This window comes from Miscanthus floridulus, chromosome 8, assembly GCF_019320115.1.
Source record: "Miscanthus floridulus cultivar M001 chromosome 8, ASM1932011v1, whole genome shotgun sequence".
In the NCBI taxonomy this organism is placed as follows: domain Eukaryota; kingdom Viridiplantae; phylum Streptophyta; class Magnoliopsida; order Poales; family Poaceae; genus Miscanthus; species Miscanthus floridulus.
The window spans coordinates 62,726,499-62,742,565 of NC_089587.1; the positions used below are offsets into that span (position 1 = coordinate 62,726,499).

General features: G+C 46.2%; 2 pseudogenes; both read left to right on the plus strand.

The window, feature by feature from the left end:
* Positions 1-2,982: 2,982 nt before the first annotated feature.
* Positions 2,983-7,661, plus strand: LOC136472303 (hydroxyproline O-galactosyltransferase GALT2-like; annotated as a pseudogene).
* Positions 7,662-11,981: 4,320 nt separating this feature from the next.
* LOC136472304 (pentatricopeptide repeat-containing protein At1g53600, mitochondrial-like) lies at positions 11,982-14,271 on the plus strand (annotated as a pseudogene).
* The last annotated feature ends 1,796 nt before the right edge of the window (positions 14,272-16,067 follow it).

The window sequence follows — 16,067 nt, forward strand, 5'->3', positions numbered from 1 at the left end:
CTTGTAATTAGTTAGCTTGTGTAGCTTACTAGTTACCTTCTTGCTTGTATAGCATAGAAGTAGCTCCCTTGCATGGCTAATTTGGTTTGTGTAACCTTGTTAGTCACATTACTTAATTTGTGTTGCTAAGTAATTGCGCTCTTTAAATTAGCATTAGTTGCCTTGTTATTGAGCATTGCTAGTGAGCTTAGTTGGCTTTGTGCTTTTGGTTACTAGCATGTGTAGGAGCTCCCTCATTGCTTGAAGTACTAGTGGCATAGGTTTGTGTGACCTTGCTCCTAGAATTAATTAGGTGAGCTCTAGCTAGCTTGGCACCTTAATTGCTTAATTAGGATATTTGCAAGGTGCTAGAGAATATAGATAGAGGAGTGTAGTCTTGGCTAGACCGATAGTTTTAATTCCGCATTTGTTTCGGGTAAGCTGACACGATTAATTTTAGTAACGACTATTCACCCCCCTCTAGTCGCCATCTCGACCCTACACTTGCGCAGTCAAAGCACCCTATGCTCCGCTCCCTTGACGACAAAATCCAGAGGTTGCCTAACGAAGACTGTCTCCGTCAGCTCACCGTTGAGGAAGGCCAATTTTACATCCAGATGATGGACGCGACAGTCCTTCGCTGCTGCCAAAGCCAGAAGTAGTCGGACAGACTCTATGCGCGCTATCGGTGCAAAGACTTCCTCGAAGTCGATGCCCTCGCGTTGGACAAAGCCTCGAGCGACGAGGCACGCCTTGTGCTTGATAATGGCGCCACGCTCATTCCGCTTGACCTTGTACACCCACTTCAGGCCGATCGAACGACATCCTGGAGGTGGATCGATGAGCTCCCAAGTCTCATTTTCCTTGATCGCCTTCATCTCCTCCAACATCGTCCGTCGTCAATTTACATCGCGCTCGGCTAGCGCGAACGTGGGTGGTTCCTCTGCATTGACAAGAAGCAACTCTAGGTCATTGAGCATCTGACCCACTAGGGCTAAGGGCCCTGTGCTGTCGATGATGTCGTCTAGCCTACTAACCGCACCTCCTCACTGTCGTGGATGGCATCCACGAACTCAGTGATGTCGCTTGGAGGTGAGGCGAACTCGATCGTCATCGATGGAGTTCCCTGTTCCGTTGGAGTGGTCGGCACAGCACCTAGAGTGCTTGGCACCTCGGCTACAATGGTCAGCACTACTCCTAGAGTGGTCGGCACCACTGTAGGAGTGCTCAGCACCAGTCTTGGAGTGGTCGACACAACTGGAAGACCTCTCGGCTTCGCTACGGGAGCGTTCGACATCTGTCCTAGAGTGGTCGGTACCACTATAGGACCACTCGGCACCACTCCTAGAGTGCTCGGCCCCGCGCCCAGGAGTGCTTGGCTCCGTTGCTGGAGTGGTCGGCACCTCCTCTCCAGCATCTCCACCATAGTGGATGACCAAGTGCTCGACGATGAAGGTGCTTCCCCCGTGCCCGGGCTGTCCCAATCTCAGGCTATCTTCTCGTTGAACACGACATTGTGTGAGACAACCACCTTGCCTCCACGTGGGTCGTAGAGTTGGTACGTCTTAGTACCTTCCAAGTAGCCCAGGGGCACCATCGATATGCTCCTATCGTCCAGCTTGGTGAGGACCGGCTTCGTCTTCCTAACGTGGCCGATACAGCCGAATATTCAAAGGAAGGGTTTTTACCCATCGAATATCAGGAGCGTGGCTGCTCGGCACGGTCTTCTGCTCGCCCGTCCGTGGGCTTTTTTCTTTTGAGAGAGAGGTGTGGAAGAGAAAAGGCTCAATAAAAAACTGTCAAGCTTTCGAACCACCTTCCCTACAACCACTACACAATATAAAATGTTTACTCAAGGACTTAAAAGTCCATTTTGAGAGTTGATGTACTATATGACATTTTTTTTCAAAAATTAAACATTCCATCAAATGCTAGCCTTTTTCATCGGACGTGGTGCCCCAAGCTAGCGCCACATCCGCACACTTTTTTTCGTAATAAGTGACTGTCCGCACGTAATTTTCCCCATAATAAGGGAAAACAAAATATATATGTGATTCAAATAATCAATAGAAATGGAGGGAATTTATAATTTCCAGTGGCACATTTAGGATTTTTTAGAGTTATAGGGCTTAGCTCCAGTCTTAGTATTTAGCAAAGACACAAACATTCGGTTAGAGGATTCAGGTGGCGCACCTGCCCAAAACATTCAAAAGATAAACGACAAAAACAAAAACCACTCCACCTCGCAATTAGCTATCACTAATGGTCTCCATATTCACCAAACTAAACCAGCTACTCTTGTTATCATCACACCCACACCCCTAAAGATTGTTAGACAATCACCGCTTCACTTCCATTTGGTACTTTAGGGGCTCTTTGGAAGAGCTCTAGCTGCATCTTTTTTTTTTAAGAGAATCACTCCCAACCAGCAAACATTCAGAACGATAACTGATTGTTAAGGATCATGACAGAATCATTTCTCTATTTACAATAGAACTCGAAGCTTAAAAGAACCTACTACCCTACTCTCTATCATATTTAGGTAGAGATCCGCTGACTTATCAGCTTGGCACCTGCTCCCCGCTAAGGCTATCCGCACCGCAGCCTGTAAACGGAACTGCACGTGCGCGATAGTGTGCCGCACGCCCGCAACGCGCGTCTACAAAGCAGACGGTAACGTACCGGCTGCACAGGCCGCCGCTATTTCCAGCGGCTACGCACGGACGCGCTAAAACACTGTAGCAAGATGAGAGAGAGAAAGAGAAGGGAGATGAATAAAATATAGAGTAGTTGATATATAGTATGAGATAGAGATAATATGGGTGCGGAAGAAATGAGTATAGAGTAGAGAATCTCGAAAGATAGAATATTCCTTTTTAAAAGTGAAAATAGAGATGGACAAGTGCGGATAGCCTAAAAAAGACGAGTGCGGATAGCCTAAGAATGCAATGAAATAGGGAGCCGAGCTCTCCGTGTCCTCGCCAGCTCCGTCGGGGCCATCGCTCCATCCGACGTGGCGCCACATCCATACACTTGGCCCTTGGCTGGTCCAGTTACCAGTGGAGACACCGGGGCCACGTGGGACCCACCTGCCTGACCCGACCCAGCGAGCGAGCCAATCGCATTGACGCAGCGCGTGACGCCCGAGGGCCCGGGACGAGAAGGGCAAGGAGCAGCCAGCACTCCGCCTGGTCGCCCCCGCCCCTCCGCCTGTCCGTCTCCCACTCTCCCTCCATTTCATGCCCTGTGCCCGCGGCCGTACGGCCACCCCGCACGCACGCGCACGCACGGCGCACGCATCCACCGCCATTTCCATTCCATTCCACCATCGCCCCCCCTCCGATCCGGCCGGGGACCCCCACTCCGCCCAGCCCCAGGCGCCCGGGCTAGATCCGGCCCACCCGCCTCCCCGCCCCCTTGCCGTCTCCCTAACCGCCGCTGCCATCGTCGTCGTCGGAGCGGGGGCGCCGAGAGGGGCGGGGGAGGGGCACCGCGGCCGCTTCCGCTCCCGCTCCCGAGGGGGGGAGGCGGGCAGGCAATGGCGCGGCGGGTGCGGCCGTCGCACCTGGTGCTGGCGCTGGCGGCGGCCTACCTCCTCCTTGTCTCCCTCAAGTTCCGCCGCGTGTTGGACCTGGCCGCCGCCGACCCTCGCGGGGGACCCCGCCGCCGCCTCCGCCTCCGCCCGCCTTCTCCTCGCCGTCGTCCTCCGACCACCTGCCCTCGCCCGGGTCCGTCTCCTCCTCCTCCGACGCCACCACCGCCGCCTCCTCCACGGTCTCCCCGTTCCCGGTCCGCCCCTTCTGGCACCGCTACGACCGCGTGTCCCTCCCGGACCTCGCGTCCCGCAACCGCTCCGCACTCGACCGCATGGCCGACGACGCCTGGGCGCTCGGCCTCACCGCCTGGGAGGAGGCTGCCGCGTTCGCGGGGGACCCCTGGGCGCTGCTGGCCGCCGCCACCTCCCGCGCCTCCGACGCCGACAAGTGCCCCTCCGCGGTCTCCCAGCGCGCGCGGGGCCGGGTCGTCTTCCTCCCCTGCGGCCCTCGCGGCCGGGTCGTCCGTCACCGTCGTCGGCACCCCGCGCGCCGCGCACAGGGAGTACGTGCCGCAGCTCGCAAGGATGAGGCAGGGGGACGGCACCGTCATGGTGTCCCAGTTCGTGGTCGAGCTCCAGGGCCTGCGCGCCGTCGACGGCGAGGACCCGCCCAGGATACTCCACCTCAACCCCAGGCTCAGGGGGGATTGGAGCCAGCACCCTATCTCGAGCACAACACCTGCTACAGGATGCAGTGGGGCACCGCGCAGCGCTGTGACGGCACACCATCCAACGACAATGACGACAAAGGTCCTCTGCATCTAGTATTACTTACTCTTCTTCGGCAACTCTACTAGATATTCCAACTAACTTGCAGCACCAGCCCATTTTCGGGTTAGAGGCACACACACCTAGTGTCATGTTTCTGTTTTAAGTAAAAATTAGTACTAGATAGTTTGCAATGACTCTGTTCAACTATGCCAAACTGCTTCTTATAACAGAGTTGGTAGTACTCACGGGGAATGTTAAGCCACAATTTTGTTACACTTGCCCCTTTTCCCGAATTTACCTCCTACTGAGATTAACATTTATGGCTACTAGCCTACTACAGATGGTTTCAATGCATAGGAGTAGATAGCAAACTATAAAAAATCTCTGCATGTTAACATCTTTGCAATTTTTACCTCGTGTTCCTGTTACATAATTGTTAGATAACTGTCTGCTGTTATAACTGTCTTTGTCAAACTTAGACCGAATAGCCCACAATCTTCAAATTGTCATATCCTTTATCACTTATAACATCCCCTTTGTCCAGAAAAAAACACAAAAGTGCTCCCTCTCTGCCGTCTATTGTGACACTAGCATATTTGGCTAAAACCTACAATTTCATTTTTTCCCCAACAGTCGATGGATTCCCCAAATGTGAGAAATGGATACGCAATGACATTGTTGACACCAAGGAGTCCAAGACAACTTCATGGTTGAAGAGATTCATAGGGCGTGCAAAGAAACCTGCAATGACATGGCCATTCCCCTTCGTTAGAGGAGAGGCTATTTGTTTTGACTATACAAGCTGGAGTTGAAGGTTTCCACATTTACGTTGGTGGTCGACATGCGACCCTCTTTTCCTTATCGACCAGTATGTTCTTAAGACATGTTTATCTGCTGTTCCTTTTAAAATTTATTTTTGTTATGATATCTAGAGTAGACACTTAGGGGTACCAGGTGATCATTGTCAGGGGTTCACTCTTGAAGATGCAACGGGATTATTTGTTAAGGGTGATGTAGATGTACATTCAGTTTATGCCACTGCTCTTCCTATGTCACATCCTAGTTTTTCTCTTCAACAAGTCCCTTGAGATGTCAGAAAAGTGGAGGTCTCGGCCGCTACCAAAAGGTCCTGTTTCCCTTTTCATGGAATATTGTCTGCATCAAATCATTTTGCTGAGCGCATGGCTGTGAGAAAAACATGGATGCAGACTCCAGAAATTAAGTCTTCTGAAGCAGTGGCTCGATTCTTGTTGCACTGGTAAGCAAATTATCCATCCAAATAATATATTTTGTTAGCTAAACATTTTAGTCCTGACATGCTAACAAAAATTGAAGTTGTCGATATTGCTTAAGTATACACCTAAATACCCTTAACGATTAGTCATGCCTTAAGAAGGCTGTGGTAGCCCTGTTATTTCTGGATCTGATTTGTGCTAGATCAAAATGCATCTTCAGGTCTATGCAGTATAACTTGCAATCTGTATTTAATTCTATGCCTAGTAAAATGCAATAGCATGTAGTGTTGAAGTACATATTATCAACTGCATGACTGCACCAGCTTGGTGTGAGAATTGAGAAATTGCATAAATGTTAAAGACTCTGGACTGTCTGCCATCCACCCACTTTTAATCACCATGCTTCAAAATTTCAAATGCAATCATCTTAAAACTTAAATTCTGTGGTATAGCTACTTGCCTACTCACCAGTTACCATCCTTACTGCCTCACCATTTATCGTACTTTGTGAAATATCAACTGACTATCATCATCTGGCACTGAATTCTCAGTTTTTTTAATGAAATTTATACACTCCAAACAACGATGGTTGGAAATATTAGTGGCTTACATTTTCTTAGAGAAAATATAAATGTGCTTTAGGAAATGATAAATGCTATTTGCTTCATCATGATTAAAATTGTGTTTGCAGAATTCCAGGAAGAGGTCAATGTAATGCTGAAGAAAGAAGCAGAATACTTCGGAGACATTGTCATTTGCCATTTATAGATCACTATGAGCTGGTTGTTCTTAAGACAATTGCTATTTGTGAGTATGGGGGTAAGACACTTGTGCCATTATAATGCCCAATTTATGTTGTACTTCTTGCATTTGTATTGTTTGTCAATGTCAACTAAAGCGAACTTGCAATAGCTTGTGATCTGTTTCTATCTATGCTCAATAATTGTGACTGTTTTCACATGTTACTTCTAGGAGAAGTTAAGCCCTATAAGGCTCTGACATAGGCTAATGGACTATGCCAATCATGAAAGTCACTAGGACTTTTAGTTGCCATACAAACATGTCAGTTAATAATAAGCACCCTGTATCGACTAATCATGAACATGATGTCTGTTGCTCTTTATGACCTTACAGGTCCAGAACTTGACTGCTGCAAACATCATGAAATGCGACGATGATACATTTGTGAGAGTAGATGTGGTTCTGAGACACATAAAGTTGCATAGTGACAGCAAACCATTTTATATGGGGAACCTTAACCTCTTGCATAGACCATTGAGAACTGGAAAATGGCAGTTACCAACAAGGTAATCTCTTCATTTCAATGCAGGTGTTGCCAACATTGGCAACATATGCCCCTCAGTTTCCAACCATGTTCATCTGTGTAAATTGCAGCCTATCTTGTGTCACCATCACATACCACATTTTCTTCATTGTCTGTCCTGACTCCTGTCAATAAAATTACCACAGGAGTGGCCTGAGGATATCTACCCGCCATATGCAAATGGACCAGGCTATGTGATTTCTGGTGACATAGCAAAATTCATCGTGTCACAGCAATGCCAATCAGAGTTTAAGAGTGAGTTTGTGCTGGTTCCTTCTCCAGATCACTTTTCACATAAACTTGAATTCCTGATGTCAAATCGGCCTGTCTTGCAGCTGTTTAAGATGGAAGATGTAAGTATGGGTCTATGGGTTGAGAAATTCAATGCAACAAAGCCTGTCCAATATTCCCACAGCTGGAACTTCTGCCAGTATGGTTGCGTGTTCAACTACTACACAGCCCACTATCAGTCACCTAGGCAGATGCTGTGCTTGTGGGATAAGTTGATCCGTGGTCAGGCTGATTGCTGTAACTACAGATAGCTAAGCGAAGCAAAGGATTGCTGGACGCTGTCTCTCGTCATCATACCCCAGCCAGGTTTAGTTTGGTTGGCTGGTATTCTCCTTTTTGACCCGATCACCGGATCGACACCAATAGTGTAGGTGTTGTTGCTCCTCCATTGCTGGCTCAATATGCATGGGTGTGCAGTAGGAGCTTGAAGATTTAGGAAGCTCCAACCAGTTGGGTAGTGTTTTTACACGATCTGTATTGGTCCAACCTGTGGCGCTGGCGTCCTTGTGCTCATGTAATTGATCCAATTTTGAGTGTGGTAGGCCAGATTAGAATGTCCAGATCAGATGTACGTCTTCGTTCTTTCTTATATACAAGTTATAACTAGACAAAAATGTTCCCTGCTCTTTGCAGTCTCCTGGTGCTGAAATCTTCAGCATTGCTTTATTTCAGTCACTTGTCTTGACTTTAGTTATATATATACTACTCCATATAGCTTCTGGAATCCGCGTTATGAGAGCGCTCTGATTACTGTTTTGCTCCTGTTGACGAATCGTGTGCAGCCACGTGGGCTCGTGCGGTGTGTGATCATCGATTCGCTCTCTCTTTGTTAAATTGGGGCGTCTGGAATCCGTGTTATCGTAGCGATCCTGGTCACTGTTCATGTGCCGGTCCTCCGGTCGCTACCCTCCATGTCGTTGCTAAATTTGGTCTGGCCCAGTCCCAGCGTTTCTAGGCGTTGCGCCTAGGCGCCGTCGTCGCCCACCCTCGGAGGCGCGCTTCTCCACGCGCCGTGCCGCGACCTCGGCGCTCGCGCTGGCCCCTGCCTCGCATCCGTCGCCTGCGCCTTATGCCTCCGTCTCCCTTCCTCACTGCCTTTCTTCTCCGGGCGGCTGCTTCGACAGGCCCGACTACTCCTGCCGTGGCCGCACCATTGCCATCGAGGTTGCTGCATCTGCACAGGTCTGTGCCTCTCTCGCGGCCATCGATTTGTCCCCGTCTTGCTTCCTCTTCTCGATTCATCTACACTTGCTGTATTTTGGATCTCATGTGTTGTGCACGGCTTCCGTCGTTTTCCACTCCCAGTCCTCGCTGTCACACGGCACGTGCTGGCCGCATGCACAAGGATGAGGCAGGGGCAGGGCTCCGCCGGTGGGGCGCTAGCAGAGGTGCCGAACACACCGCCGAAAATGCAAGCCGTCCGGGAGTCAAAGTCCGGTGATGGGTGGCCGGCTTGCAGTCGTTGAAGAGCTGGGCAACGATTCAAGTATGACCATTCTTAGTTTTTTTTATTTAGCATGTGCAATAGAACACCTTGGATTTGCTATAGATTGCCTGCTAATGGATTTGAAGCTGCGAATCTTTCTGCTCTCCTCTCTCTGAAAATTTAGTTACTTTGTGATTTGTTTATTCTAACTTCAGTGATAGGGCAAACAATGATATAAAACCAGTTGTGTCCAATTTATTTATTATGTTTCCATGTCTGTTCTTATTGTACGTCTGAGGAACTTCTTCATGGTGTTTTTACTAAATCCATGCTGTGTTCCAAGGTGTAATACTAATATACTGTGTATATGTCTTTGCTGATGTCAGGCTACCTTTTCGTATTCTTAGCTGGCTAACAATTATGTGATACCTGTGTCCCAAAGGACCACAAATATTCATATTTGTTTCATGTATGCTGTTACTGTTTGGTTTGATTTCTCTATTTTGCAGGTTATGGATTTAATTTTCAGTGAAAAAGAGTTATTCCCTGTGACTATAAGGAAAGGCTAATTGGTTATGTTAAAATAGAGGTTACTAACTCACATTTCTGGTTCCTGCCATAACATAAAAAACTCATTACAAGTTAAAAATGTGTACTTATATTATTTTGCAAAACTAATTTATTTTTCATCTTCCTTATGGGCTATGGCATTGTTTCTACATGATCTATTCCAAACTCTCCTATGCCGACATACCTCATTTATTTGTCAGACATGTGATGTTCAAATTAGAAATAACAAAATAGAAATGCCCTCCTTTCTTTGCATGTGATTTGCCTTATCTGAGTTGTGTGCAGAATTAATTCCGTCTTTATTAATTGGTATTCCTTTATTATATTGACATTAATCTCACAATCCTTTTTTGTTTTTGCTTCCAGACATAATCAGGGACGACCAAAACGGTGTCCCACGTATTTTGTTTCCCCCCTTTTATTTAGGCATTGTCCCTTGACTAATCTTCATCTGTGGTTTGCTGTAGCAATCAGCATCAAATCGTGTATGCTTTGCTGTAGTTTGACACCGAAGGGAGCAATGGCATGTTCCTAATGAATAATGCTATTCAAAGTTCATCCGTGATCAATCCAAACCATCATTCGAATTTACTTCAGCAGAGGAGTCTTTAGGTTTTCTACAGTACATATGGTTAGGATATTACCAGTTGATGTAACATATTAGTTTCTCTTTATTCAGTGCTGAATATATGGGCACAACAAAGTGTGTCATCTAGGTCTGTGCTGGAGTTATTTCAGCTTGCAGCTACGGAAGTATTTCGCTTCATATAAATATTTTTTCTTGAACTTTGTCAGAGAGCTATCTGTCTTTTCTTCATGCAAATATGCTTGATCCCTTACTCTGCTGAAGTGCTAAGGTGTCTGAATTGTTTTGCTGTTTGCATCACCCAGGAAGCTTGATTTTTCCTACCAAATTTGTAAGGCATCTATTTCCAATCTTAAGGCTTGTGTGTGGTTCAGTTGTTTGATAAATCATTGCTAACTATGTTTTCAGGAGTACCGAGATTCAGAACATTGTTGGGTCCTGTGATGTCAATTTCCCGACTAGGCTTAAGGTCTTGCATACTCACATGATGCTTCTCAGGTCTAAATTGCAATTTGTAGCTGCTTAGCTACAGCTCTATCACCTTCCATATCTTATTTCTTGATTTAGCATGTGTGTGTGTTATGAAACTAATGTTTGGCTTCAATCTCGTCGTCTAAACCTCTCTTCGCTGCCTTGATCTATTGAATGAAGCAACCAAAGATTGCCCTGGTGATTTTGTTTTAGGCAAGATGGTTCTGACTGCACTAAAGGTTAGCTGCAGTTTCCCATGCATTTGTCTGTCTTGATTTTGTAGTAGTATATCCAAGCAAAACTCTCTCTAGGTGAGAGAATAGACATACACGGCCTCTGGTTATATTTATCCTGTCCTCACGAAGTTCAAACAAGTCCAACTATGGTATCCAGTATCTAGGTACAAGTTTAATGAGCATGCATACTGTTGTATTATTCTGCTATTGGTTGTGGTTCCTTTTTATTATTTTATTTATGCCATTTCTACATGGGACGTGTGATCACGTTTTTAGAAAATCTATGTTTGTGATCTCTTGGTGTTGGCTGATAGCTCATTATGGAGGTGAGTAGAAATGCAGAACGGGACATGTTATAGCTGCCTGTCACTTTCAACTTTCAAAGTTAAATATATTGTGGACCCAGGAGGAGCTTATGCTGTCCATCAATCTCACGAGGTTCGATGTGATGGTATACATGTTCCTGTCTTCAACGGCTCAAGTATTTGTCATACACGTGTGTAGCTGCAATGCTGTACATAATTGGAATGCCAATGAGACTCATAAGCATGTTTTGGTTGCCGATTTTCAAGAGTCTTTCCTGAATGTTCTGTACAAGGAAAAGGCAAAGTAATGTATTTATACTCTTGATTCACCTATTAGTATATTATTTTTTTCTCAAACATTATGTAAATGGCTGGTACCCAACCTGCGCGCGCAGCGAAGCGCACGGACCGTCCTAGTAAAATCTTATGGCAGGATCGAAAACTAAAATTTTTGTTGAAATCAGCTATGCATACATAATTTTTTGATGGACAATTTCCAGGAATGTCACATGAGACAGTTTCTTTCTTACAAGATCTTGGAAAAAAGGAAATAATATTTCACATACTACTCTTCATCTAAAAAAGGATGAAATTCTGGGTTTGATTGAGTCAAATTTTATTAAGTTTAGCTAAATTTATAGAGAACATTATTAAAATTTAGGGCTCTAAATTCATATACTATAAAAACGTATCTCATGTTGAATCTAATTATAATTAGTATTTGGTATAATAAATACTATTGTCTTTTTGATATATTTGGTTAAAGTTGAGATAGATTGACTTGCTAGAAAGCTAGAATTGCATCCTTGTTGAGATTAAAAGGGTATTTTGAAGTTTTGGGGGTTGCAGCCATCCCAAAGTTTGACTACTTTTATTGCAATATTATGTACAAAATCTAGCAAAGGTACATATAGTTCCGAAACTATCATTTTCAAACATTGAAACGACACTTATTTACGAAGACAGATGAAACACTAAAACGGTCAGAGAGAGAGAGAGAGCAACTCATGAACTGCCTCATGATATGAGATGATTTCGAACACTTTATAGGCGGGCAGTGATGCAAGTGATTTGAATAATTTGATCTTCTGAATGTCGTGTAGTTAGGAAAGCAATTAATAATAAGCAAATATAGTTTTGAGTTTTTACGTGGACGGAGAAATTGAAATATGGACGGGGCCATTCGTCAGCGTCAGACAGACAAAACCGGCTCAGTGCTCGCTCGAGCCCCTGGCAACGGCGGTAGGCGGCAATGGCCGCGCTGCGGTTACCAAGAGCTCCGGCCATGGTCGCCCTGGCCGGCGCGGGCGTTCCGTACCGTCTCCCATGCCAGGAGCATCCCCCCGCCCCCGCCGGTGCGGGCCCTCCCCAACAGGGCCCACCTGAACGCGCTGCTCACCTCCTACGGCCGCCGCGGCCGCATCCAGGACGCCCAGCAGCTGTTCGACCGGATGCCCCGCCGCGACGTCATCTCCTGGACGGCGCTCCTCACCGCCTACGCCGACGTCGGCGACCTCGCCTCCGCGCGCCTCGTCTTCGACGACATGCCCCTCCGCAACGCCGCCTCCTGGAACGCGCTGGTCTCCTCTACCTCCGTGTGGGGCGGCCCGCGGCTGCGCACGCGCTCTTCTGCAAGGCGCCCGCCAACAGTCTGTTCGTTTGTCTGTGGCTTGTCGTAAACAATCGTAAATTTCCAGCCGGAACAATATTTTTCTCTCACACAAACCAGCCAGCAGTACTTCTTCACGAACCAGCAACGATATGAACCAGCCAACCGAACAGGCTGCAAGAACGCCGTGTCCTACGGCACCATCATAACGGGCCTCGCCAGGGCGGGCATGCTGCGGGAGGCACAGGCCGTGTACGGGGAGATGCCGCCGCGGTGGAGGGACCCGTGGGGTCCAACGCGATGATTTGGGGGTACCTCAGGGCCGGGGAGCTTGGCATGGCGCTGAGGGTGTTCGACGGAATGGCGGAAAGGGACGTCATTTCTTGGAGTGCTATGGTTGATGGGCTATGTAAGTATGGGACTGTGTCCGAGGCCAGGAGGCTGTTTGAGGCAATGCCAGAGCGGAATGTGGTGTCCTGGACCTCGATGATCCGAGGATATGTGAAACGCGGGATGTACAGAGATGGTCTCTTGCTGTTCCTGGACATGAGAAGGGAAGGTGTTCAGGTTAATGCGATTACACTCTCGGTGTCTAGATGGTTGTGCTCAGGCCAGTCTTGTCGATGAAGGGATCCAGGTTCACTGCTTGATGATTAGATTGGGGTTTGCAATGGACATATTTTTGGGTGATTCACTGATAATAATGTATTCTCGATTTGGCTCGATGGTTGATGCTAGAAGGGTTTTTGCTTTCATGAAGCAGAAAGACATAGTATCATGGAACTCATTGATCACTGGTTATGTTCAGAGTAACATGATTGAAGATGCTCATGTGCTGTTCAAGTTGATGCCGGAGAGGGATGCTATTTCGTGGACGTCAATGGTGTTGGGTTTGCTAATAGGGGTTGGATGAGAGAGTCTGTTGAACTCTTTGAGCAAATGCCTGTAAAAGACGAGATTGCCTGGGCTGCAGTTATTTCTAGTCTTATTGCAAATGGAAACCATGTGAGTGTGCGGTGCGTTGGTTTTGTCAGATGTCACAGGAAGGATGCAGACCTAATACTGTTGCCTTTAGTTGTTTGCTGAGTGCTTTGGCTAGCCTGGCTATGCTGAATCAGGGGTTGCAAGCTCATGCTTATGCAGTCAACATGGGATGGATATTTGACTCAGCTGTTCACGCTTCTTTGGTGACAATGTATGCAAAATGTGGTAGGTTGGCTGAGGCTCATCGTGTTTTCTCATGCATTAGCAATCCAAGCCTTATTGCCACTAATTCTATGATTACAGCATTTGCACAACATGGCTTGGCTGAAGATGCATTCAAACTTTTTAACAGAATGCAATATGATGGCCAAAGGCCTAACCATGTGACATTTTTGGGAATACTGACTGCATGTGCTCGAGCTGGTTTGGTTCAACAAGGTTATAACTACTTTGAATCCATGAGATCAGCCTATGGTATTCAACCAAACCCTGACCACTACACATGCATGGTTGATCTTTTTGGTCGTGCAGGCTTCCTTGATGAAGCACCGGAAATGATTAATTCGATGCCCCAGAAAGAGTATCGTGATGCATGGGCAGCTTTGCTTAGCTCTAGTCGCCTCCATTCTAATCTTGATTTAGCAAAATTAGCAGCACAGAGGCTTCTTGAGATAGATCCTTATGACGCAACAGCTTACACAGTCCTGTCAAACATGTTCTCCTCAGCAGGGATGAATGAAGATGAAGAAATGGTAAAGGTTGCACAATTATCCAACATGGCTAGTAAGAGTCCTGGGTATAGCATCATCATACAGGATAAGGCTACAGAAAATAACTAACACAGAATGAGTACCTCCATTTACAGATAACTGGCATGTCATAAGACAGGGATATTGGGTTCCCAAAAAACAATTCTAGTGCCAAGATTAGATGTCAATTTGTTGATGTACGTTAGTGCAGATCAGTTTTAATACTTAAGAACTGAGAATGAGGAATATCTGATAAGATGATTAGTGATTTGAAGAATACAGAGCCAGGTGGTCTGGATCAAATTTTGGTTAGTCTTTCCTCTTATATCACTGTTTTCAGGATAGAATTTTCAGTACTGCAACTGATGTTGTATTTGATTAATGGGAATTTTTTTTTATCCCTGTAAAGGTAGTTTTGGCAGATGTAAATCTTATCCCCATAGTAGAATATGGTGTCATATAATGCTGTTCAGATTCATTACAATCCTGATGTTAATTGCACCTTTTTCAGAGACTGGAGAGTTGATGATACTTCTGCAAATAATTCATCTGCTATTGTGATTTGTTGAACAACAAGAAAATCATTGGCTGCTCGCGCTTTCAAGATATTTTGTGCATGATCTAAGCTCCTCATCAATTGATAGAGAAGAAGAGTCACTGAGTGAGGTAATCTTTATGCTCATTCATTCATTTTGATGTGACAACCATACCAAGGTGAATTGGGTGACTACTAGGCTTTTCTTTTAGCAATAGAAGCTTCCAAGTAATTCATGGAGGTCTATGGATGTTCTCCTCAAGAAAAATAGGTATGATTTGTGCCTTTGTTATAGATGTGGCAGGTGAATTGGGTGACCACTAGGCTTTTAGTAGTTCTGCTGCTTTCTTTTCGTTTTCATATGCAACTTTGTAATTTCGTTACATTTGTAATGAAATTCGGTCTTGGCTGGTGGAGTAGGACTATGGTAAACAAGGTTTTTCTTTTTTTGGCTGAGCAAATTGCAAATTAGTGGGGAAAAGAGCCTAATTACGGAAACTGGAAACACAACATCAGCTTGCTCTTTGAATAAATGGTCATGTTTCATGAGCTTTCTTATTCTAGTCCACTTCTATTTTTTTCTTAGCATTTTTCCAGTGATCTACAGTCTACATTGTGCCAGTCATGTCAAGATCATGACAGTTTTATATACATGGTGGTAGTTGAAATGCTTAACCATATACATCAACACAAGAATCATGACCAATCCAATACTGTAACCAATTTGCTTCAACCTCGGTCACTCAATTTACTTTGTACTTATACCAGGAAGCTTGAGACATCCCGTAAATAGGCCGACATTTGCAATTCAACTTGTGCTGCTATCTGTTTCTGAACCATGGATCCATTTGTTCTCTCCATCCTCTTATGCTCATGGATCTTTGTTGTAGTGTACTGGAGAAGGCTGAACAGCATGAGGCTAAGGCTTCCACCTGGACCTCCAACATGGCCAATCTTTGGCAATCTTCTCCAGTTGAGCCCGCTTCCCCACAAAGACTTTGCTCGATTTGCACCAAATATGGCCCCCTTGTCTATCTTCGCCTAGGAACCATCGATGCCATCACCACTGATGATCCTGAAGTCATCCGTGAAATACTCATCCGGCAAGATGAGGTCTTTGCTTCACGGCCTCGGACACTGGCTGCCGTCCATCTTGCCTATGGGTGCGGTGATGTGGCTCTAGCACCACTGGGGCCCAACTGGAAAAGGATGAGGAGAGTTTGTATGGAGCACTTGCTGACGACCAAGCGACTCGAGTCGTTTGCTTCTCACCGGGCTCAGGAGGCTGAGCACCTCTGCCAGTTTGTATGGGCTAAATCTCAGTCTGGGAAGGCCGTGAACCTCAGAGAGGTTCTTGGCGCCTTCTCTATGAACAACGTCACAAGGATGCTGCTGGGGAAGCAATACTTTGGGATCCAGTCGGCAGGCCCTGGCGAAGCAATGGAGTTCATGCACATCACC